Source organism: Pan troglodytes, chromosome 10 (assembly GCF_028858775.2).
Source record: "Pan troglodytes isolate AG18354 chromosome 10, NHGRI_mPanTro3-v2.0_pri, whole genome shotgun sequence".
Classification (NCBI taxonomy): Eukaryota; Metazoa; Chordata; class Mammalia; order Primates; family Hominidae; genus Pan; species Pan troglodytes.
Genome location: NC_072408.2, coordinates 125,612,824 through 125,638,244, shown reverse-complemented (window position 1 = coordinate 125,638,244; position 25,421 = coordinate 125,612,824). Strand labels below are relative to the sequence as shown.

Here is a 25,421-nt window from a genome sequence, read left to right as displayed (position 1 = left end):
GCCACCTTCTGACCCAGCTACCTTCTGTCCTTGCCACTTTCTGACCCAGCTACCTTCTGTCTTTCTCCTCCATACTCCCCTTCCCTCATTCCAATCCAGCCACTTCCACCTCCCTGTTGCCCCTGGAACATGCCAAGCATATTCCTGCCTTAGAGCCTCCGTACCTGCAACTGCCTCTGTCTGGAATGCTCTTCCTCCAGAGAGCCACAGCATTCCTTCTCCTTTTTCTATCAGGTCTCTGCTCAAATCCCACTTTATAAGTGAGGACTCCCCAGCTGCCCTGTGTAAAGTATCAGTCCTCTAGCCCCTCCTCCCCTTCCTCCTCCATCCTCCTTTATTCTTTTATTTTTCTCCATGACACAGATCATCACCTGACTTATATATTCCATGTGTATCTATTTATTGTTTATACTTCATCTCCCCATACTAGAATGTAAGACCCCTGAGGGCAGGGCCTTCTGGTCTTTCACTGATGTAACTCCAGTGAGTAGAATCATCCAACCACACTGCTGATTGAAAGACATAGACTCCTGGGAACATGACCCATTGACGGGCATAGGCAACCTCAATGCCACAAAAATGCTAATTAGAAATAATTAAGTAATGGAGAGCCAGGCTCAAACAAAAGAACACCCCAAAGGGCCAAAAGTAAAACAAAAAGAACTAAATACTATGTGGGTGAACTCCAGCTGAGACCAGGGCAACCCGGGGGAGTTCAGACACAGAACACAAGCTCCAAGCGGCTGAGGGCTGGAGTTCTAATGTCACTATGGCAACAAGGGACATGGATTTGGGGCTCTGCAAAGAGGGGAGCCGAATGTGAGACTGTTGAATAAAGTGAGGTCTCTCAAAGGGAACAGAAGCAGAAAGGTCTCCCACTAGCACAGGTGAGTCTGGGCTCTCGGTGGGTCTTTTAGTCTGGGTTCCCCCAAAGCAGACTCTGAAACAAAGATTTGGATTCAGTTAGTTTATTCAGGAGGTGATCTCAGGAAGCATAGTGAGGAAATGGGGGAAGAAAGAGAGGAAAAGAGAAGAAAAATCAGTAATGGGTTCATAATAAGCAAGTCACTGTCGTGGGCAATTGAGGTTCAGTCCTGCTGGGGACCTCAGGGAGCCTGTGTAGAACTCACTTAGGAATCATTCCACCTCAGATGGGGGATGGCACATTTATCCATCAACTCTCATCCCCCAAATGTCAAGCGTTGCTCTGAGGGTATTAACTTCCCTTGTGTTTCCACACTGTACAGAACTCAGCCAGAAAAGCTCCTATGAAACCCAAGAGAGCTCCTACACAGAGAAGGAGAAGCAAGCACTTAAGGTAGGCTGAAGGTAAGCTGTCAGACACACGCTGGGAAACGTTGCAGCTTAAAAAAAAAAAATCCCAGCCTGGGCAACATAGTGAGACCCCATCTCTACAGAAAATAAAATTAGCTGGGCATGGTGGTGCATGCCTGTTGTCCTAGTTACTCAGGGGGCTTAGGTGGGAGGATCACTTGAGCCCAGGAGTTTGAAGATACAGTGAGCTATGATTGCACCACTGTACTCCAGCCTGGGCAACAGAGCGAGACCTTGTCTCTTAAAAAAAAAAAAAGTCTCAAAGGAATACAGCTTAGGGCATTACTACAATGCGGACAAAAGTCTCCTATAAGAAACTGGAACCCCAAGCATGCACATATCATGGTGTGTGGGCCTGATTTTTATACTCCCCACATGATATAGAAATCCTCAGACAAGAAATTAACATAAATATATAGCTCTTGAGGCCCAGTAGGAAGAAAAGCAATAACATTTTGTAGAGATTGAACTCATTACCAGGAAAGTCTGTTGGGGTCTCCACCTACCACACTGAGTTTATGGACAATGAAGCCAGATCTGTGGAAATGACCAACAGACAGAAGCAGCCCTAACTCCTAGCACGGAGATGCTCCCGTGTGGAGACAACAGACAGGAAAACAATCAGCTCACCAACGACAATGTCATGAGGAAACGTCCTCTTCTCCCTTTCCTCCTTCCCACTTTAACATAGCGGAAAAGAAGCAGGAAAGTGTGTGGGAGGCAGGAAGAGGGCAGGCCAGACCAACCTCGCCAGCCCAGCCAATGCTGGAGAACTGAAAGGGGGAACTTGGAAGTGAGTATAAAATCGAAGTTTAAAAATCGACTGGATTGTAAAATTGGGACCCTTGTGCATGGTTGGTGGGAACATAAAATGGTGCAGCCACTGTGGAAAACAGTATGGTAGTTCCTAAAAAAAAAGAGTTATCATATAATCCACAATCCCACTTCTGGGCATATTCCCAAAAGAACTGAAAGAAGGATCTCAAGATGTTTGTACACCCATATTCACAGCAGCATTATTCACAACAGCTAATATGTGGAAGCAACCCAAGAGTCCATCAATGGATGAATGGATAAGCATAATGTGAAATATATATATATATGTGTATATATATATATACACACACACACACATATATGTGTGTATATATATATACATATATATGTGTGTGTGTATATATACACATATATATGTATATATATACATATATATGTGTGTGTGTATATATACATATATATGTATATATATGTGTGTGTATATATATACATATATATATATATTTGACTATTATTTAGCCTTAAACAAAGAAGGAATCAAGTGCCGTGGCTCATGCCTATAATCCCAGCACTTTGGGAGGCTGAGGCAGGGGGATTGCTGGAGCCAGGAGTTCAAAACCAACGTAGGTAATATGGCGAGACCCCATCTCTGCTAAAAAATTTTAAAAATAGCCAGGCATGGTGGCGTGTGTCTGTGGTCCCAGCTACTTGGGAAGCTGTGGCAGGAGGATCACTTGAGCTCAGGAGGTTGAGACTGCAGTGAGTTGTGATCACACCATTGCACTTGAGCATGGGCAAAAGAGCAAGACTTCTGTCTCAAAAAAAGAAAAAAAAGAAAAAGAAAAAAGCAAAGAAAGAAATTCTGACACATGCCACAATATGGATGAGCCTTGAGGACATTATGCTGAGTGAAATAACCCAGTCACAAAAAGATAAATACTTCATGATTTCACGTACCTATGAAGTGCCGAGAGTAGTCAAATTCACAAAGACAGAAAGTAGAATGACGGTTACCAGGGATTTAGGGAGAAAGGGAGTAGGGAGTTATTTAATGAGCACAGAGTCAGTCTTGCATGATGAATAGGGTTCTTGAGACGGATGGTAGTGATGGTTGGACAATGATAGGTGCTTAATCCCACAGAACTATACACTTAAAAATAGTTAAGATGATAAATTTTGTTATATTTTAATATAATAAAAAATAGAAAAACATGGCCCAGTAACTAGGCTATTTTAATAGCCCATGGAGATTGAAAAGTTATGGGATCTAATTGACTTACCTGGGAGCAAGAAGGCCAGATGAGGGTGGGAAGTATAACAGAGACCGTCCTTGTGGTAATTATTGGGGAAAATACAAGAATTTCATGTTTATTTCTCAATTATACAGGCTACAGTAGCAATTTCGGAGATATTTTCCAAATTAGATACATTTCCCCATCTCTATGTCTAGGGTTTACCCTCATGCATGCATGTGTGGGCACACGTGCATGCACACACACACATACACACAGAGCTGAGGAAGGCCCTTGAGGCTGGAAACATTCAACACACATTGCTGCTTTTGTTGGTAGAACACAGGGCATTTTAACAAGAATATTTCTGGCTCTGCTGAGAAGCAGAGTATCATTAACCATCACAGTTACAAAATTTCACACTTCTATTCCAGTTTGTTTCAGGAGGCTTAGAACACTTGGCATATTTTCAGTCACTGGTGTGTGCACACACACTCCCCACCCATGGGAGGAATTGCAATTTTGAGATGCTCCTTCCCAAGTCTAACATGGTGTAATAAGATCCCAGCACATCTGTCAGGCAACTACATGGTGCTGTCTCCATCATTCATGTACTGTGTTACGCACCTGTTCCATGATGCTGAGACAACAGCTCCCCTCAAGGCTTTCCCTGTAGCTCGTGGCATATTGAGCTGCCATATTGGTTCTTTAGGCTTCATTCACAGAGGTTCCTTCTTCTCTTTACCTTGACTTGGGTCTCTCAGCTTCTAGGGAAGCAAGGAGACATTGGCAAGAGCCCCGGAAAAACGTTTTCGAACAAAACTGAGTTATGGTCATGATTCCACATCTTATAACACACCTTTTCCTCTTTACCACTCAACAGCACAGTGGCCCTCTTAATTAAAGTGCTGGAAAAATGCCCCGATCCTCTTCACTTTCCAGGATGGGAAAGAGAGATGGAAATGGGTTAAAGGGGGGCTCTCTCACAAGCCATGTTCCTCCCACTCTGGGGCCTATGAAAGGACTGCTCCCACTGCCTGGAACACACCCACCCATGCTCTGTTCCTCACTTAATCAATTCTGGCATCTCCTTTAGATCTCAGCACCCAAGTCACTTTCCCAGTCTACAACAGATGTCTTTGTTAGCTTCTCTTACAGGAGCAAGTCCCTGTATCCTTCACATATTGTTCACTTTATAACAATTCATCATTTTTTAGAGAAGCTGAATACAATCTACCTTTTTACCCAGACTGTAATTTCTCCCATCCAAGTATTAACCAGGCCCGACCCTGCTTAGCTTCCAAGATTAGATGAGATCGGGCACGTTCAGGGTGGTATGGTTGTAGGCAAGATGCTAATTTCTCTAAGAGCAAAGACTCTTAATTTTGCTCACCAATATATCCCCAGAATTATATGTGCCTGGTACACAGTAGGTACTTAATATATATTTTAATGAATAAATCAACTAATCCTATTTTGCTGAGAAATGCAAACACATTCAGTAAATGTTTGTTTGAATAAGTTAACCACTATGTTTAAAACTGATGTAAGTACCTACCTAATAATAGTATCTACTTAATAAAGTTATTAGAAGAATTACATTTGTTAATGCAAATAGCTTTTAAACAGTGACTGGCATATAATGAACACAAGATAAACATTAGTTCATTTTATTATTGATATCTTGTGCCCATAATAGGAAGATATTTTGAATTTTTATCTAAAGTGGGCTTTCTTTTCCATATTTTCTGGTAACCCAGCTCTTCTTTCAGCCTGAGCAGCATTTTTCAGATGTGACGACCAAGGCTCAAAGAAACCCTAAGCTGCACAGCCAGGAAATGGCAGAGCTTCAATTCCAATTTACATCTCTCAAACTCCAAAACACTAGTGTTTAATCCACTTTTTCTCAAACCATCTAGAATGGTCAAACAAATAGACTAAAAGAATTTCAACATTATCATTTCGAAAGATCAACTTTTTGGGGGTGGGGGGTTGGAGAGAGGCATCTAAAAAGAAGATATTATTTTACTCAGTAATCACCACCATTAAAAAAGTACCTACAATGGCTGGTGCGGTGGCTCATACCTGTAATCCCAGCACTTTGGCCAAGGTGAGTAGATCATGAGGTCAGAAGTTTGAGACCAGCCTCGCCAATATGGTGAAACTCTGTCTCTACTAAAAATACAAAAATTAGCCAGGCGTGGTGGCACATGCCTGTACTCTCAGCTACTATGGAGGCTGAGGCAGGAGAATTGTTTGAACCCTAGAGACAGAGGTTGCAGTGAGCCCAGATTGTGCCACTGCACTCCAGCTTCAGTGACAGAGTGAGATTCCGTCTCAAAGAAAGAAAGAAAGAAAGTACCTACAGTGATAATAATCCCATGCCTAGCTAAGAAATGAATCTCCTTTTCTTTTTATTATAACAAGGACAATGGTGTGTACTGATGCAGTACTGGAAACAATTATCTCTATACCTGGTCGGGGCTGTAGCTCACCAAGAAGTTGCTGCCTCAGCCGATATTACTTATAGAGGGTGATTTTTTTGTGGTTGTTTTTAGTCTCATAAAGTATATTTTAACAGTGAATAGAAGACCCCATTGGAAAAATCGATTACATATTTCCATTTTAGTGTAAACATTTAGCGTCCAACGCTTTGCCTCACTATCTCATTAGCATTTGAATGCCAAGCACTATTCCAGAAATTTATTTCAAAGCCCTTTTTTTTTCCAGGCAGGGAGAGCAAATAGAACAAAACAGTCACCTCAGCTGATAGTTGACTAAACACAATCATCATGATGAAAGGTTGCTGTGAGGTAAACTTTCGGTGAAAAAATAAAAATATGTGATCGCTTTAAATTCATCTTCTCCTCCCAGGGAGCTGCTAAGGTGCTTATTTGGAATTTTTGGAGAATCTTTTCAGTTCTGTTTTGCAAATCTTACACTTCTCCCAAAATAATAATGAATAAATGAAGTGGATTTTAGGATAGTCAGTTGAGGCCCTAAATTACCAAATTTTTCTTTCCTTTATATTAAGGAATTACCACCCCCCGAGGTTACCAACAAAAGGTCTTTTGCTGACATCTGTAGGGTTTAAAAGGAAAGTGCTGTTTCAAGTCCAAAGCTAGGTTTAAGTCTTATCTCCATGGTAAGTTGGTGTCCTGCTTCGAAGGCTGGGGAAGACAGCCCATCCTGTTCCGGAGAAATACTCAGACTGTATGAGTTGTGCCACCTCCACCCAGCATGCCAGGTGCAATTGAGGCAATTTAGGTTTAGTGCAAAGTGCTCCATTTCAGGCTGAAATCATGCCAAAGACTCCTTACAAACGCTATATTCAGCACCTCCAATTTCCCATACCCACTGCACGTTGTCTGCCATTATTACCCAGGATTCCAAAAGCACTTGGCCGCATTAAACAAGAGTCAGGAAGGAAAACAATAGCAAGGAGCTGCTTGAGGACACAAAGCTGGAAAAATGAAGAGGGAGCAGCCAGAGATGTCGACTGAGCTCTGAAAATAGATGTGGCTTAATGAACATGAGAGGGGTTAGGTTTATCCAAAAACACAGATTCAACCTGGTAAGAATTTGATCCTCACACTCTACAGATAGGGGTGTACCTTGGTTCAGCCCCTTTGGGGGACTGTTTGGCAATATTTATTAAAACTAAAAGATGCATGTGCCCTAGGATCCAGAGATTTCTTTCCCTGGCATCTATCCTAGGGAAAAATGCAGATGGATGTGCACAATGAGAGCTACACAAAGATTTTCAACACTGAGTTGCTTGTAATAGCCAAAACACGGGAAATGATCTAATATCCATCTATGGGGAAATAACCACACTGTGAAATACTTTGTAGCAGCAAAGGGACCATGTCCTCTGTCAGATAGATAATAATATCCATGCACACTTGTCCAGGGGCAGGGATGCTCCAGAAACTCTCCTAAATGCCTACCCACAATAAACAGCTTAATCCTTACAACAGTTATTGAGGAGGTTCCCAAATTATGCTCACAAAACAATTGAGGCACTAAGATGTTAAATAATGTGCCCAAGGTCACATGAGTACACAGGACATTCAAAACCAGGTCATCTACCTCCAAAAGCCATACTACTTTTCAAGGATTTTAACAACATACTTTTCCCCTTTGAATTAAAAAAAGCAAGTTGCAATATGATACATGCAGTGTGATATGATTTATGTTTGTATATACAAAAACACAGGTGAAATAATGCTATATATTTTCTTTATTTATTTATGATTTGTGATTTTTAAAAATAGAGATGGGGTCTCACTATGTTGCCCAGGCTGCTCTCAAACTCCAGGCCCTCAAGTGATTCTTCCCCTTGGCCTCCCAAAGTTCTGGGATTATAGGCATGAGCCACTGTACCCAGCCCTACATATTTTCTATGGACACTTTTTGCAACACAGAGAAAGGTGTGGAAGGATACATTCCAGAGGAAAGAGGTGGAAAAGGAATAAAGATTGAGGGGGTGGTTAAAAGAGTTCTTATCTTTATTTATAATGTTTTAGTTTTTTTAAAAAAAGAAGAATATAGCCACGTGTAACTCAAAAATAATTTTTAAAAATTGGTTCAAAAGAGCCTTTCTGAATTACTGCAGAGACACCTAAATGGGCCAGTCAGGAAATGTCTAGTGGCTTCCATATGTGCAGCATTCTACAGTTCAGAACCTTTTCCACCAATATTGTTCTAGTCAATCTTTTTTTTTTTTTTTGAGACAGATACATTTGGGAACAAGACAAGCAAAATCCTTGCCCTCGTGGAGTTATATTCTAGAATGGAAATACATGATAAACAATTAAATGAATATGACCAGATGGTATTAATTGGCTCAAACTGAAAGGAGGCTCTCATGAGAACTTTCAGTGAAACAATAAATAAGTTGAGGAATCCATAGACGAATAAAGATTCGTTTTACTAAATTTAGGCTCTGGGAGTTTCTTTCTTTCTTTCTTTCTATTTCTTTCTTTCTTTCTCTTCCTTCCTTCCTTCTCTTTCTTTTCTTTTCTTTTCTTTCCTTCTTTCTTTCTTTTTGTTTCTTTCTTTCTCTCTCTCTGTTTCCTTCCTTCCTTCTTCTTTCTTTCCTTTTTTTTTTTTTTTGGAGTCAGAGTCTTGCTCTGTCACCCAAACTGGAGTGCAGTGGCATGTCTTGGCTCACTGCAACCTCCGCCTCCTGGGCTCAAGCGATTCTCCTACCTCAGCCCCCCAAGCTGGGACTACCGGTGAGTGCCACCAAGCCCAGCTAACTTTTTGTATTTTTAGTAGAGACGGGGTTTCACCATGTTGCACAGGCTGTTCTCAAACTCCTGAGCTCTGGCAGTCTGCCCACCTCAGCCTCCCAAAATGCTAGGATTACAGGCATGAGCCACCAAGCCCAGCCTAGCTCCAGGAGTTTTTCTATACAATGGTTCTTAACCAAGGACAATTTTGTCCCCTGCTATGATATGAATGTTTGTGCACCCTCCCCTCAAATTCATATGTTGAACCTAATCCCCAATGTGGTGGTATTAAGAGGTGGGGTCTTTGGGATGTGATTAGGCTATGAGGGCTCTACCCTTATAAATGTAATTTGTGTCCTTATAAAAGAAGTTTGAGGGAGCTTGCTTGCTTCTTCTACCAGAGGGAAATGCCATCTTTGAAGGAGAGAGAAAGCCCACCTGTAATGCCAGCACTTTGGGAGGCAGAGGCTGGAGGATCGCTTGAGCCCAGGAGTTCAAGACCAGCCTAGGCAAGAGAGGAAGACCCTGTCTCTGCACAAAGATTTAAAAATTAGCCAGGCATGGTGTCACACACCTATAGTCCCAGCTGTTCAGGAAGCTGAGGTGGGAGGATTGCTTGAGCCTGGGAGGTCAAGGCTGCAGTGAACCATGATCATGCTACTGCACATCAGCCTGGGCAATAGAGCAGGACCCTGTCTCAAAGGGAGAGAGAGAGAGAGAGCGTGCTCAACAGACACTAAATCTGCTGGTGCCTTGATCTTGGACTTCCCAGCCTCCCAAACTGTGAGCAATAAATTTCTGCTGTTTATAAATTACCTAATCTAAGGTTATTTTGTTACGGCAGCCCAAGTGGACTAAAACACCTCCTAAAGCATATCAATGACTGAAGACTTTTTTTATTGTAATGACTTGGGTAGGGTGGCTGGTGTTAGTAGTATCTGTATAGCAGAAGCCAGGGATGCTGCAAACACATCCTACAATGCATAGGACAGACCTGCATAACAAATAATTATCTGGCTTCAAATATAGTTAGTGCCATGACTGAGAAACCCTGTTCTATAGGAATAAACTTAATCTGTCTGGTAAACCCAGAATCACATATGCATACAATTGCCCATTTACCCTCTCTATGGAGAACCTTATCTAGTGTTCCTTACCTTAATCAATGGCAACCATAACCTTGTAGTTGCTCAGGTTCAAGCCTTCAGATCATCTCTACTACTTTCCTAGGGCTCCTATAACAAAGTACCACAAACTGGGTTTCTTCAAACAACAGAAATTGTCTCCCTGTTCTGGAGTCGAGCCATCTGAGATCAAGGGAATGGCAGGACTTGTTACTCCCAAAGTTTCTAAGGGAGAATCTCTTCCATGCGTCTCTCCTAGCTTTTGGTAGCTTCCAGCAATCCTTAGCTTGCAAATGCATCACTCTAGGTCACATATGACCTTCTATACATATATATATATAGGCTCAGAATCTTGAGCAAGTGCCTGAAGATGGTTAAAGTCATGAACCACACCATTCCTGCTGCTGGACATTTGCTGGAATTCCTGGTGCTTATTCTCTTGCAAGCCTGATTCTTCAGTTTCTCATTCATTCATTTCATGCACCCCCAAATCCTTCTTGTATGTTTTCTTTTAGGTGAAGAAAGCCAGAGTGAAATTCCTTTCACTTGCCAGAAATGCTGGCTGATACACCTGCTGAGTATAAGATGCTGTGTGTATAGGAACTAAGATGACACCATCAGTCCCTGTGCTCACACTGCCCACAGCCTTGCAGGGAAGTTCAGAGCATTCTCATCAGGTGTTTGGTTATGTAGCATCTCCCTCTTTCAACCCCCCCAAAAGGCAACATCTGATTAGAACTGAGATAAGAAAGAAGGGCAGATAATGACTGAACAACTGATATTTGACTTCCCTGCATACTACAGCCCCATTCTAGAGACCAGAGACCATACCCAAGCTTAATCTTATGGGCCTATTTACAAGTCTGGCTAATTAATGACTGTAAAAGCAGTTTGGACTTTGCAAGCCTTTTATAATGTGCCTCATTTAGACATAACGGGCCCAAGATTGCCTCTGGCATCCTCAAGAAAATTAAAAATCCAGTAGGCAGCAGAATTGCCTCTATGCGATTTTCCTATTACTTTTATTTTTATTATGATTGCAAATAGCAGCATTACTAATGGTACCTTGGATGAGGATGCCTTTCCGGGAAGGCCTAGCTGATTTCTCACATCCACAGCATGACTTACTGGGGTCCTTTAGCTAGCAGCATGCTGGTTCCTTCTGCATGATGTCATTGAACACTGGCCAAATGGACGGGGGAGCTCAAGGGCTCCTGGACACGTGGAGTCATTCCTAAAGGGGGGCCACTACAAAGGGAGACACCACTCATTATACTCAGGCTCAATGACAGAATCCTAATTGCTATTTCTCTAATCCTTGGCTCTGGACAAGGAGGTGTCTGACGTGTGTGAGCTGGGCAAAATTTGGTATGTTGGAAGTCTGGGTTGGCATGCAGTAGAGAAAGATGGCAACAAATGAACTGGACTGGGGAGGCATGGAATAGTGTGATGAAATCTCCAGCCATCTCATTCTGTCCCACCCCGCACGGGAATCCTCCCTTTGTCCAGCATCCCCACCTGTCAGTCACTTAGTAGCCATCTAGGTCATCAGATCGACTGTCACAGTATTGCAGTGCTTGTGTTCAAGTAACCTTTATTTTACTTAATAATGGCCCCAAAGCACAAGAGCGGTGATGCTAGCAATTTGGATATGCCAAAATGCTTCCTTAATGTAAAAAAGGTGAAAGTTCTCGACTTAATGACGGAAGAAAAAAAATCATATGCTGAGGTTGCTAAGATCTACAGTAAGAATGAATCTTCTATCCGTGAAATTGTGAAAAAGGAAAAAGAAATTCATGCGAGTTTTGCTATTGTATCTTAGACTGCAAAAGTCATGGCTACAGTGCATGATAAGTGCTTAGTTAAGAAGGAAAATGCATTACATTTGTAGGTGGAAGACATGAACAGAAACGTCTTCCAGTGGATGGCAATTAGGTACAGTACTATCTGTGATTTCAGGAATCCACTGGGGGTCTTGGAACATATTCCCTGAGGATTAAGAGGGACTGCTGTATTGTCAGGAATAAATCTAACCTGCGACACTTCAGCAAGGACAACTGCTACCGCTATTGTACAGACACCTCAGTTTAACTGTTTTAAACACCACCTCTGTTAGGGGTTTCCATTTCGAAGCTGATCAAGGAAAAGGATATGACCAGCAGAGGCAGTAATACACCACAAGCATTACTGAGCAGTGCTTGAAAGTGGCTGCATGACAGGTGAAATCCTTACAGCAAGAGACCATCCAGAGGAGAGGAGGGCAAGGGGACTCCTCAAAGAAAGGGGATCAGACAGTAGGTTATTTGTCTAGATGCTGGGGCTCATCAGCACAGTGGTCTCTGAGTCAGAGAGCTCCAAAGGGCAGCAGTGGCCTGGGGCCTCATAATTACAAGGCCCTTTCTTATCAATGGCTAAGAGCTGAGGTTTTCCAGCATAGGCTCTAAATGACGGGAAATCTGTTCAGGCTATTTTTAAAACAATTGGATGTGCAAAAATTTGAATTTCATTTCTTGGGCTTTTTACCTAATAGGTCTCAGCCTACAGTGAAAAAATAAACAACCAAGGGCCAATATACAGAGGGCAACTTAGGGTTAATATACAGAGGCCATTTATGGCTCATTTATATCACAACTGCCCTGCCATTGCTCCCCGTGAAAAGCTGAGTGTGTCTTCCACCATGTTCATTCAAAAAAAAGACACCACTTATATTTACCTACCTGTGTTTCTCACTTCCAGATTGATGTCTTTCATTGGTTAATCAAATTGGTGAGATTAGGTTGGCGGCACATTAAGGGCAGTGGGACTGGACTGCCCCAGCTGCACAGAGTGACAGGTGCATGATTAGTAGAAAATTTAAAAGGGCTGGCCACAGTGGCTCACGCCTGTAATCCCAGAATTTGGGGAGGCTGAGGTGGGATGATTGCTTGAGCCCAGGAGTTCAAGACCAGCTTGGGCTACATAAGGAGACTCCATCCCTACACATGCTTAAAAAATTAGCCAGGCATGGTGGTGCACACCTGTGGTTCCCAGCTACTCAGGAGGCTGAGGCAGTAGGATCACCTGAGCCTAGGAGGTCAAGGCAGCAGTGAGCCATGATCTTGCCACTGCACTTCAGCCTGAGTGACAGAATGGGACCTTGTCTCAAAAAAAAAAAAAGAAAGAAAGAAAGAAAAGAAAAAGAAAATTATTTAAAAGCAATATAATCATACTGACTACAATCAGTGTGCTTTATATTACTGTCATGAGCCAGTAATTCTAAACAAAGTCAATGATAAAATATATCTTCCAGGAGGGGCAAACCATGCCCACTCTTCTTCCTTGGTAGATCACAGGATTCATTCACATTCCTGTGCCCCACCTACACAGGAGGAACACATTTGTCAAGTGGGATAACAACAGAACCTACTGCACAGGGTTATTGTGAAAAAAAATCAATACTGTGAGGACATCAATCCTCCCCAAATTGATATAGACACTGTAATCAGAATGAAAACCCCAGCAAGTTTTTGTTTTGGTGGAAATTTACAAGGTGATTCTGAAATATGTGTGGAAAATCAAAAGCCAAGATTATCACAAAGAAGAACAAAGTCAGATGATTTTCATGACTGGATATCAGGAGTTATAATAAAGCCAGAGGAATTAAAGGAGCACCCTTTGATACAGGAAAAAAAAAATAGACCAGTGGAACAGCATAAAGAGCTCAGAATCAAACCCCTCACACATAGAGACACTTTATTTTATTTTATTTTTTTTGAGGCAGGGTCTTGCTCTGTTGCCCAGGCTAGAGTGCAGTGGTGTGATCATGGCTCACTGTAGCCTTGACCTCCCAGGCTCAAGTGATGCTCCTGCCTCAGCCTCCCAAGAAGCTGGGACTACAGGTAGACACCACCAAGCCCAGCTAATTCTTTAATTTTCTGTAGAGACGGGGTCTCCCTATGTTGCCTAGACTGGTCTCGAACCCCTGGCCTCAAATAATCCTCCTACCTTGGCCTCCCAAGGTGCTGGGATTACAGGCATGAGCCACTGTGCCCAGCCCAAGGACACTTGATTTATAAGAAAGGTGCCATTGGAGAGTGATGGAGAAACAATAGCTTTCTCAATGAAAGGTTCTGGGTCAATTGGCCATCCACATGGACAAATTTGAATCTTGGTCTCTACCTCATATTATATACAAAAATCAATTCCAGGTGGATTGTAGATCTCCATGTGAATGGAAACATGATAAAACTTCTAGAGGCAATATAGAAGAATATCTTGAGCTTGAGGTAGGCAAAGGTTTCTTAAACAAGACACAAAGAAACTGGGATAGGTGAAGCCGCATGGTGCAGTTGGCTCAGGATAAGGGGAAATCCACAAATCAGACTCCTTGTCCAAGTCTTATCCCGTAAAGTTTCCCTGCTTTAGAAACGTTTTAAATCTCAAAATATTCAGGCTGAAACATTCCAAAGCAGAAGAGAATTTCTCATGATACTCTTCATGACAAGCCTCTATGTCTATGCTGCTTTAATAGAGGTGGTGATTGTTTACTATGATCTGGGCTCTGTGCAAAGCACTTTGCCATTTTTTATTTTAGAGACAGGGTCTTGTTCTGTCACTGTGATTGGAGTGCAGTGGCATGATCCCAGCTCACTGCAGTCTCAACCTCCTGAGGTGAAGTGATCCTCCCACCTCAGCCTCCCAAGGAGCTGGGACCACGGGCATGCACCATCACACAGGGCTAATTTTTTATGTTTTATTGAGACAGGGTCTCCCTATGTTGCCCCAGCTGGTCTTGAACTCCTGTTTACAAACTCCTTCCACCTTGGCCTCCCAAAGTGCTGGGATTACAGGCGTGAGCCACCATATCCAGTCACTTTGCCATCTTTTTCTTACTTATCTTTATTTCAGCCAGCAGTTAATGCCTGCAAGTTGGTCACCATGGAAACAACACCACAAGAAAATCTCCCTCCACTACCTCATTCTTTAATATCTGAAATTTTAAATTTACAAAATTAAGATACAAAGAATCAATCATGAAGCTGAAGTTTACATGAGTGCTTTCTGCTGTTGCATGTTGCTCAAGGTACAGTAAAACCTTAACATCGGGTTGACGACTGTAACTTTAAAAAGTCTATTTCCATGCATTTTCTTACTGAATCTCTGTGAAATAGCCATCACTGGCATTGAATTTCCGTTTTCCAAATAGGGAAACTGAGGCACACAAAAACTGTCTCTAGTTTCTGGAACCAATGCTAAAAACATTTTCAGTCATATCCCCCATGAGTGGAAGCACTGGGTGGTCAGTTTGGCAGGGCCTTCTTGAGTGAGGAATGGAACTGCTATTTCTAGGTTTGCCTCTGTGTAGGTAAATAACTGCAGCAGGAAGACAGATATTCACTTAGCCTTTACTTTAATTATCCACGTTCAGAACCTCCTCACCCTATTCCTAAGCTGCTCCTTCTGCCTTCAGTTTTTCCCCATTCCACACATCTCATGGCAACACTCCCAGATTCCCCTGTGTACAGCAAAGTCCTGATATGTGATTTCTTTGCCCCCAAAACATCCTTTTACTTCTCTTCACTTATTTTTAATACAGCATCTGTAACCAAACACCACCAGAAATGATCTTGGCTCACATTTTGACACCAGCACTTACCAATGATATTTTTGGTCTACTTCCTTAACTTCTCTGAATCTCAGTTTTCTCATCTGTAAATTGGGAATAAGACTAGAGTTGATATGAGGGTGAAGAGGAATATTTTAAGTATAATGACTGAATACATTGGTGGTTTTAAAAGATAGAATAGAACGCTTGATTCAGTTGACAATACAACCTTTCTTTTTTCTTTTTCTCGTTTTTATTTTTATTTCGTATTTTTATATCTTGTTTTGTGCCAAGTCTATGCTAGCACTTTTCATGCAGGCCATTATCAAATCAGCACAACTACCTCCTGAGGTAGGAATTACTATTTTCTGCATTTTTATATATACAAAGAAACTTAAAACTCTCAGGTGCCACCCAGCTGGTAAATAATAGAATTTAGTTTTAAGCTCAGATCTGATTGACTTCAAAACTCATACTTTTCACAGCTATGCTTGGATTACCTATATCAAAATCTCCTGGGGGGTTGCCAAAGGCAGATCTCTGTTCTTTGCTCCAGACTCAGTATGATGGTGATGGCTAGACTTCCAGCAGCACCCATTCTCCCCTTCTCTCTTTGTGGCTGGAAAATGGCTGCATGTCTAGAGATTGCATTTCCCTGTCCTCTTTGTGATTGAATGCAGCCATGTGACAAGTTCTCACTAATGAAATGTGAATAGAAGTAATGCGTGGCAGGCCTCAGCAAGCTGGATAAGAAATATGCATGGCCTCTCTATGCTCTCCCATTGCCTAGAATCTGAATATGGTTGTAACCTAACCTTGACTAAGTAAATGATAACTAACCTTGACTAAGAAATGTTTGTTGAGAATGGGGGTGGTGCCTCAAGAGGAAAGAAACCTGGGTCTTTGAATGCCTATGTGGTTTAGTTATCAACAGCTGCTTAACAAACCACCCTACATCTCAGTCACTTTAAATAACAGTCATTTATTGGACCTGTGAATGTACAATTTGGGCAGAGATTGATGAGGATGGCACCAGGAGGGAAGGCTTAACTGGGGCAGGAGGATCCACTTCCAAGGTAACTCTGGTAAGTAACAAGGAGGTCAGTTTCTGGCTGCCCAATGCCTCTGAGGTAATTAAGCCCTTGCACGTAGTTGGCAAACTGAGCTCATCTAGGGCTGACAGCTAGGAACTCCACCTCTTCTCCACGTGTGCCTCTGCACAGGGCGTTGGGCTTCCACACAGCATGGCTGCTGAGTTCTAAGAGTGAGTATTACATGATCAAAGAAGTGGAAGCCTACCGTTTCTTAAATCCTGGGCCCAGGAACTGGCACAGTGTCACTTCTACAACATTCTCTTGGTTAAAGCAGTCACAGAGCCTGCCCAGATTCAAGGGGAGCAGACAGCAACCTCATTTCTCAATGAGAGGATTGTCAAATAATATGTGGCCCTCCTTATTCTGCCACATCACATGAAACAGATTCCACCAATAAGGAAACCTCACTTTGGATTGTTGTGCTTGCAGAAGAAATAACTTCTTTGTTTTCTAAGCCATGTTATTATTGGGCCTCTTGCTTAGCTTTTTCCTGTAACAAACACTCCCAGTGAATCAGACTCTCTAGGTACCAGGATCAGGAATCTGCAATCTAAAAAGCAACCTGATGGTTTAATACACACCGGCATTTGAGATTCATTCTGCTAAGCAACGAGGGAGGTCAGTTTCTGACTGTCCAATACCTCTGAGATATTAATAGTTAAACCCTTTTATCAGATTGTTCATGGGGTTCAGATCTTAGAACAGACAACATCTCCACAGGGATGATCTGCAGATCCACAACTTGGCTAAATCCCACTTGAAGACACTCCGAGGGGCCTCAGAGCCCATCTGGTGAAATCCTCACTGATACAGGAATTCTTGATATGCTAGTGTTATAGGATGCTCACTTCAGTGGCAAAAATGACAGAAGTCCACGGTTAAGGAAAGTGTTTTTTGACTGTCTTTTCTAAAATGCAACTCCTATAGACAATTAAATCAAACAATTTAACTATTTCAGAAACATCAGGAGAACAGAAACTGACAGTATAGTAGTGTTGCTCAGCCAGGTGGATCTGAAATACCACAGACACGACATTAATTAATAGTGAATCACTTTATGAGTTACATTCATTTTACATAACAGGGGAGACAAGTTCCTATCCCAGGATGTTAAAACTCTCTAGGCAAGAAAGTTGCAGAAAAGAGCAGTGGTATTTAAAGCAATTAAAAAGATGCCCAACCAACAAAAGGATGGTTTCTAGACAATTATCTGGTTATTCAAGGCTCTTTCCACTGAGAGTCTTATAATACCAGGTCTCTAATTCAAAACCATTCTCCTCTTCTTAGTTTACTTCTAATTCTGTTTGAATACTAAGTTCCTTATGGTTAATATTGAGTCCCTGCAGACTTAACTTGGTAATCTTCCTCAACAGACATTATGATAACTGTCCCATGTGGTTGTTGCAATAATTAAATAAGATAACAGGAATTTTCATGTAATGAATATTTATGATGAAGATCCATAGAACATGTAGTACAATGTTCAAAACAACATGGCTGCATAGTAAATATAAAAGTCCCTTTCATTCCTTCCTCATTTGTAGGAAATAACTTCTAAATCTGGAATAACAGCCAAATACAGCCATAGATACCTGGTTTGCTATGTGTAATATTTTTTTTTAAAAATTAGATTCCAACATAAAAATTAGAAAATTTCACATGAAAATTCAGACTTGTGTTTTTCTAAAAGAACAGAAGTTCTAGGAACACAAATCAGCATGGCCTCCAACAAGCATGAGTTTGAAAACGTAGGACTTAATGTTCTCTCTCACCTATTTTTGCCTCCTAGGACTATTTTCCTGGGCTTTTATTTGTCCCCTTGGTCTGGGGCTAGTAAGTAGGAGAATAATTTGCTGAAAGCTTTGACATCACCATGAATTTTGAGTGGAGAAAAAGGCATTTGATTCTTGGTCAGGTGCTAGGTGCAGGCATTGACAAAGGACATGCTAATAGTACTGTTTCTGAAAAAGATAATACACCTCCATTATAGCTTCCCTAGTCAATTACCATTCAACCAGAGAATTGCTTTCAGAATCATCATGTTTTATTCATTTATTGATTTAGTGAATCCCTACTATGTTCAGGCTCTATCCTATGGAATATTCAAAACTGCCAAGATACAGACCTCATCGAATTATCCCCTGTTCATCTCTTAGGTCTCAGCATTAATGTCCCTTCCTCCAGAAAGCCTTCCCTGATTCTTCTAAGTTAAACACCCAGGTATGCACTCCTGAACCTTTCCTTTGTCATGTTCCATGAACTCATCAGTATCTTTCTCTATCTCCCTCCTCTGAGTTCCTTATGATGTCCTTTTAATTACATCCCCGGTTCCTAACACAGTGCTGATACCCAGGAGTCCCTTAACAATATGCTGGAAGAAAGAATAACTGAATGATTTCATGAGTGAATAAATGAATGACAAATGTGATGTTTATTCAAATAATTGGAATAGAACTGAGAAGTGGGGCAAATGATTTCATTGGTCAATGGCAGTAGGTTACCATTTATTAAACATTTAAATATCACCCCTGAATATTAGGAGTTAACTGTCCACTGTATTAATAGCTGTAATTAATTAATCACTAAAATGATTACATGCAGATAATTAAAGTATTTTACAGTAAAGGGGCAGTTCTCTCCCCACAAGGAATTCTGGTATAAAGCTTCTTCCATAAATTAAGCTCCTAGAACACAGTAGGTGCTCAATGCATGGCGCAATAGTTATTATGAGTGTTGAGATTTATAATATTGCATTTTAAAATCTTCACTGCTACATTCTCAGAACAGAATCTGGTTCATAGTGTGTTCAATAAATATTGAGTAAATCAAGCATTTAATTAATATGAATTAACAATATTAGCTCAAAGAAAGAAATTAGTCTAATCTTTCTAAGGACTATTTAAATGGGTCATAAACCCCCAGAGTGCACTCTGAGACGCTTAGGGTCAATGATAGAAAGGTCAGTTTTCCACCTGGGGGATGGGGTCTCTCCAGGATCTCGGAGCCTGTGCTTTTTATCTAGTCTGCTGAGGGTCATGCCCAAGTCATCTCTGCCACCAAAGGCACCTTATCTCTGGCAGCACAGGATGCTGAGGGTCCCAGATAAGCCCTAAAGGAGAGTGGGTCAGACTCCAATGGGGGCTCTTGATTAGAGCTAAACATTCTGAGGTCTACAGGAGTCTGGGGGTCTGACCTGGTATTTCAGGCTTCTCCACAGGAGACTCTTCTTGTATTTCACAGGAAAAACTGCAGAGCTGCAGGGCTGGGTGGAAGAGGGGTGGGGATTTACAAGAGAGAAAAAGAAAAGGACTGAAGGCAGAGAATAACAGAGACTTATGCATCACACACACACAGGCTCAGATGCACAGAGAGATGCACAGCAGGGCAAGACCAGAGAAAGGCAAGAGATACCAGAGTCAGGCCAAGAGAGACAGGGCAGAGACCGCAGCACACGGGAACAACTTGAGAAAAAGAAGAAATGAGAGAGATGTAGAGAGGCAGCGTTTCAGAGACATCAACCAGAGAGATGACACAAGTATACAGAGACAGACGAGAGAGACAGAGAATACGTGTGCACATGAAAGACAGACAAAAAAAGGGACCAACACAGAGAGTGACAGAAATACAAAGACACAAAACAAGAGATATACAGAATGAGAGAGAAAAACGTAAGGAGTGGAGGCTTACATATTTACCTGATGATATGGTTTGGCTCTGTGTCTCCACCCAGATCGCATCTTCAATTGTACTCCCATAATTCCCACATGTTGTGTGAGTGACCCGGTGGGAGAAAATTTGAATCATGGGGGCAGTTTCTCCCATACTGTTCTTGTGATAGTGAATAAATCTCTCCAGATCTGATGGTTTGATCAGGGGTTTCCACTTTTGCATCTTCATTTTCTCTTGCTGCCGCCATGTAAGAAGTGCTTTTTGCCTCCTGCTATGATTCTGAGGCCTCCCCAGCCATGTGGAACTGTAAGTCACATGGAACTCAGTGTATTAAAATGACTTGAGAGTGTTAAAGATGAAGGTTCTTGGGTCCTTCTAGGGCTATGAGTCAGACCTATGGGTGTGGAGCCCAAGAAACTGTATTTTTACAAGCTCCTCTGGGGATTCCAAGGAATACTTCATTTTGAGAACCATTGTTTGAAGCTGGGGGATTTAGGGAAGCCACATAAACACTCACATGCACACACATACACACATCTCAGGGTACACTTGATGATGGTGTCCCCATGTCCCCACGTGCCTGGACTGGCCTTTACGAAACTTCCCTAGCCCAAGCTGTCTTTATGTGTGGAAGCATAAGACTCATAACTACTTTATGACACAGATATTCTACTATGATTATGCCCACTTTACAAATGAGCAAGCTGAGGCTCGGAAAGGTATAGTATTTTGCCCAGGGGTACAGAATAAGCAAATGGTAGAGCCCGGTCCCTACATTTTAGATCTAAAAAGGAACCTCAAAGACGAGTCTATATAATAACTTCCCTTTGTAAGTGAGGTCCCCCAAAGTTCAGTGAGATTAGATGTCTGACCAAGGTCATAGAGGGAGTCTGCTATATCCTACTGCAAATTATTTTAAACAAATGTCAACCATGACAGACAACACGCTTTTATGTGTAGAAAATCCTAATGAATTAATCCAAAAAAACTACTATAATAAATGAATTTATCAAGGTCACAAGATCCATGCCAATATATAATAAACATAAATTTTATTTCTATAAGCAACAAACAATTGGAAAACAAAGAAAACAATAGAATTTATTAAAGCATATAAATATACAGGTCTTGCACATTTTAAATTAAATGTATTTCTAATTATTATATCTATCTTTGCCAAAAAATATCTTTGCTGATATATCTTTGCTGATATAATAATTAGAAATAAATTTAATTTACAATGTGCAAGACCTGTATACTGAAAACTAAAAAAGGATGCTGAGAGAAATTAAAGAAGACTTGAATAAATGGAATAATATACCATGTTCATGAATCAGAAGACCCAATATTTTTAAGATGCCCATCCTCCTCATATTGAATGAAATTCAAATCAATATCCCAGACAGAAGAGATTGACAAGCTGATTTTTAAATTTTACAAAAGAGCAAATGACCAATGTATGAGTTTTCAAGAGTAGTTATAACGAAGTACCACATACTGGGCAATAAAAACAACAAAAATGTATTGTCTCACAGCATTAACCATATTTTTTTAAATTCATAAATTGGATGTCATAAAAATTTAAAGCTGCAGCTCATTAAAAAGATACCATTAAGAAAATCAGTAGGGAAGCCACTAATTGAGAGAAAATAGTCACCATAAATGTGTCTAAAATAAAGTACTTATATCCAGAATATAAAAGAAAGTCCTATAACTCAATAATAAAATATAATCCAATTAAAATGGTCAAAAATCTTGAACAGACACTCCGCAAAAAAAGATATACAAATAATCAGTTAGCACAGGAAAATGTACCCAATGACATTAGTCATCAGGGAAATACAAATTAAAATCACAATGAGAAAGCACTATGTGTCCATCAAAATGGCATACTAAAAACCAGGCAACATAATATTGGCTAGGATGTGAAGCAGCCAAGTACTCAGTCATTCCAAATGGGGATATAAAGTGTACAACCATTTTGAGAAAAAAAGTCTGGAGGTATCTCATAAAATTGAACATCTATCTACCCTATAACCCAAAGAAACTCATTCCTAGGTTTTCTGATATGATTTGGCTATGTCCCCATCCAAATCTCACCTTGAATTATAGTAATCCCCACATGTCAAGGGCAGGGCTAAGTGGAGATAATTGTTTGTTTGTTTTTTGAGATGGAGTTTTGCTCTTGTTGCCCAGGCTGGAGTACAATGATGCCATCTCAGCTCACTGCAACCTCTGCCTCCCAGGTTCAAGCAATTCTCCTGCCTCAGCCTCCCAAGTAGCTGGGATTACAGGCACCTGCCACCAGGCTGGGCTACTTTTTTCTTTTTTGTATTTTTAGTAGAGCCAGGGTTTCACCACGTTGGCCAGGCTGGTCTCGAACCCCTGACCTCAGGTGATCCACCCGTCTCAGCCTCCCAATAGGTGGAGATCATTGAATCATGAGGGCGGTTTCCCCCATATTGTTCTCAGGGTAGTGATAAGTCTGTTGAGATCTGATGGTTTTATAAATGGGAGTTCACCCACACAAGCTCTCTTGCCTGCTGCCATGTAAGACATGACTTTGCTCCTCATTTGCCTTCTGCCATGATTGTGAGGCCTCCCAGCCATGTGGAACTGTGAGTCAATTAAACCTCTTTCCTTTATAAATTACCCATTCTCAGAATGTCTTTATTAGCAGTGTGCAAATGGACTAATACATTACCCAAGAGAAATGAAAACATATGTTCACACAAAGACTTGTGTGCATGCTTTGTTTATAATAGCAAAAAACTGGAAACAACCCAGGTGTCCACCAATGGAAGAATGCATAAATAAACTGTGGAACATCCATACAATAAAAAACTATACAGCGATAAAAAGGGATGAACTGTTGCTTCAGGATTTTATGTGAAGTTCAAAAACAGGCAAAATGAATCTATAGTGTTAGAAGTCAGAACTGATCACCTCTGGAGATGGAACATTAGCTGGGAAGAAGTATGAAGGGGTCTCTTAGGATACTGCAAATGTTCTATAACTTCATCTGGGAGGTGATTGTAGGTTTAAGACTTGCACACTTCAATTATGTTATCCTTCATCACATAGAGGGGAATAACACACAATGGGGTCTTTTGGAGGGTGAAGAGTGGGAGGAGGAAGACAATCAGGAGAAATAACTAATGGGTACTAGGCTTAATACCTGGGTAATAAAATAATCTTTACAACAAACCCCCATGATACAAGTTTACCTATGTAACAAACCTGCTTTTGTATCCCTGAACTTAAAATAAAAGTTAAGAAAATAAAATAGTAAAGATAATGGCAACTCTACCTCATATTTAAAAAAATAAAATGCCAGTACTTCAGTGCCGTATAAAATAAATACCAAAATACTGAAATGTCATTTCAGTCACAATTTCAATCCCTTTCTGTGAAAGTAGTTATCCACCAGGTAGCTGAGAATTGATGACAATAACACCTGTGTCTTGGTCAGAAAACATGTAGGACTCAGAACCCCAACCAGTTCACAAAGGTAATAGTGGTTTCCCAAATGAGAAGGACTCGCCACCCTTATTAAAGGAAATGGGACGTCACTGGAGTCCACCTGTGAAAGGACTCACTATGTATACAAATGTGAAAGAAAACACATACAAAGCCATGGCAGTAAGTTCTCTCCATAAAGATGGCAGAATAGTAAAATTGGGACTTCCTTTGAAAAGTAAAAGGACACAAATAAGATTGATAGACTCTAGCTATACTAATGAAGAAAAAAAGAGAGAAGATCCAAATAAACACAATCAGAAATAACAAAGTGGACATTACCACCGGCCCCTCAGAAATACGAACACCCCTCAAAAACTATTATGAACACCTGTATGCACACAAACTAGAAAACCCAGAAGTGAATGCGTTCCTGGAAATATCCAACAACCCAAGATTGAAAGAGGAAGAAATTGAATCCCTGAACACACCAAAATTGAGTTCAAAAAACTGAATGAGTACTAAAAAGCCTACCAGTGAATAAAAGCCTTGGACCAGACAAATTCACAGACATACAAAGAAGGACTGATACCAGTCCTACCAAAACTATCTCAAAAATTGAGAAGGAAGGACTCCTCCCTAACTCATTCTATGAGGCCAGCATCCTTCTAACACCAAAACCTCGCAGAGACAAAACAAAAAATCTTCACGCCAATATCCCTGTCGAACATAGCTGCAAAAACTCCCAACAAAATACTAGCAAACTGAATCCCCAGCAGCACATGAACACGCTAATCCACCATGATCAAGTAGGTTTTATTCCTGGGATGCAAGGTTGGCTCAACATACACAAATCAATAAATATGATTCATCACACAAACAGAACAATAAGAAAAAACTCACATGATCTTCTCAATAGAAACAGAAAATCCTTTTACTTATTAATATTTATTTTTCTGAGACAGGGCCTCTCTCTGTTGCCCAGCCTGGAGTGTAGTGGCATGATCTCAGCTCACTGCAACCTCTGCCTCCCAGGCTCAAACCATCTTCCCATGTCAGCCTCCCGAGTAGCTCAGACTACAGGTATGTGCCACCACATCCAGTTAATTTTTGTTTGTTGTTTGTAGTTTTTTTTTTTTTTTTTTTTTTTTTTTTTGCTTTTTTGGTAGAGATGGTGCTTTGCCATGTTGTCCAGGCTGGTTTGGAACTCCTGGGCTCAAGCAGTATGCTAGCCTCGGTCTCCAAAAGTGCTGAGATTATAGGCATAAGGCACTACACCTGGACAGAAAAGGCTTTTGATGAAATTCAACATCCCTTCATGTTAAAAACTCTCAACAAATGAGGCAGTGAAGAAACATACTTCAAAAAATGAAGCCATCTATGAAAAACCCACAGCAAACATCATATTGAACAGGCCAATGCTGGAAGCATTCCCCTTAAGAACTGGAACAAGACAAAGATACTTATTCTTGCCACTCCTATTCAACATAATATTGGAAGTCCTAGCCAGAGCAATCAGGCAAAAGAAAGGAATAAAAGGCATCCAAATAGGAAGAGAGGAAGGCAAACTATCTCTCTTCAAAGACTATATGATTTTATACCTAGAAAACCCTATAGCCTCTGTCCAAAAGCTCCTAGATCTGATAAACAACTTTGCCAAGGTTTCAGGATACAAAATCAATGTACAGTTGGTTTTTTGAAAAGTTAAACAAAATTGACAAACCTTTAGCCAGACTAAGAAAAAAGAGAGAAGATGCAAATAAATAAAATCAGAAATAAAAAGGAGGCATTACAATTGATACTGCAGAAATTCAAAGGATCACTAGCAGCTACTATGAGAAACTATATGCCAATAAATTGAAAAATCTAGAAGGACAAACTCCTAGACACATACAACCTCTCAAGATTGA

At 40.9% G+C, this 25,421-nt stretch overlaps 1 long non-coding RNA gene across 1 annotated transcript in view; it reads left to right on the top strand.

Moving 5' to 3' along the window:
* Positions 1-779: 779 nt before the first annotated feature.
* The window catches only part of LOC107967803 (uncharacterized), a 49,970-nt gene continuing 25,328 nt past the window's right edge, over positions 780-25,421 (top strand). The window contains exons 1-3 of the long non-coding RNA XR_001708516.2: positions 780-887; positions 1,248-1,329; positions 14,593-14,767. This is a non-coding gene — a long non-coding RNA (uncharacterized LOC107967803). The remainder of the gene's footprint in view (positions 888-1,247; positions 1,330-14,592; positions 14,768-25,421) is intronic.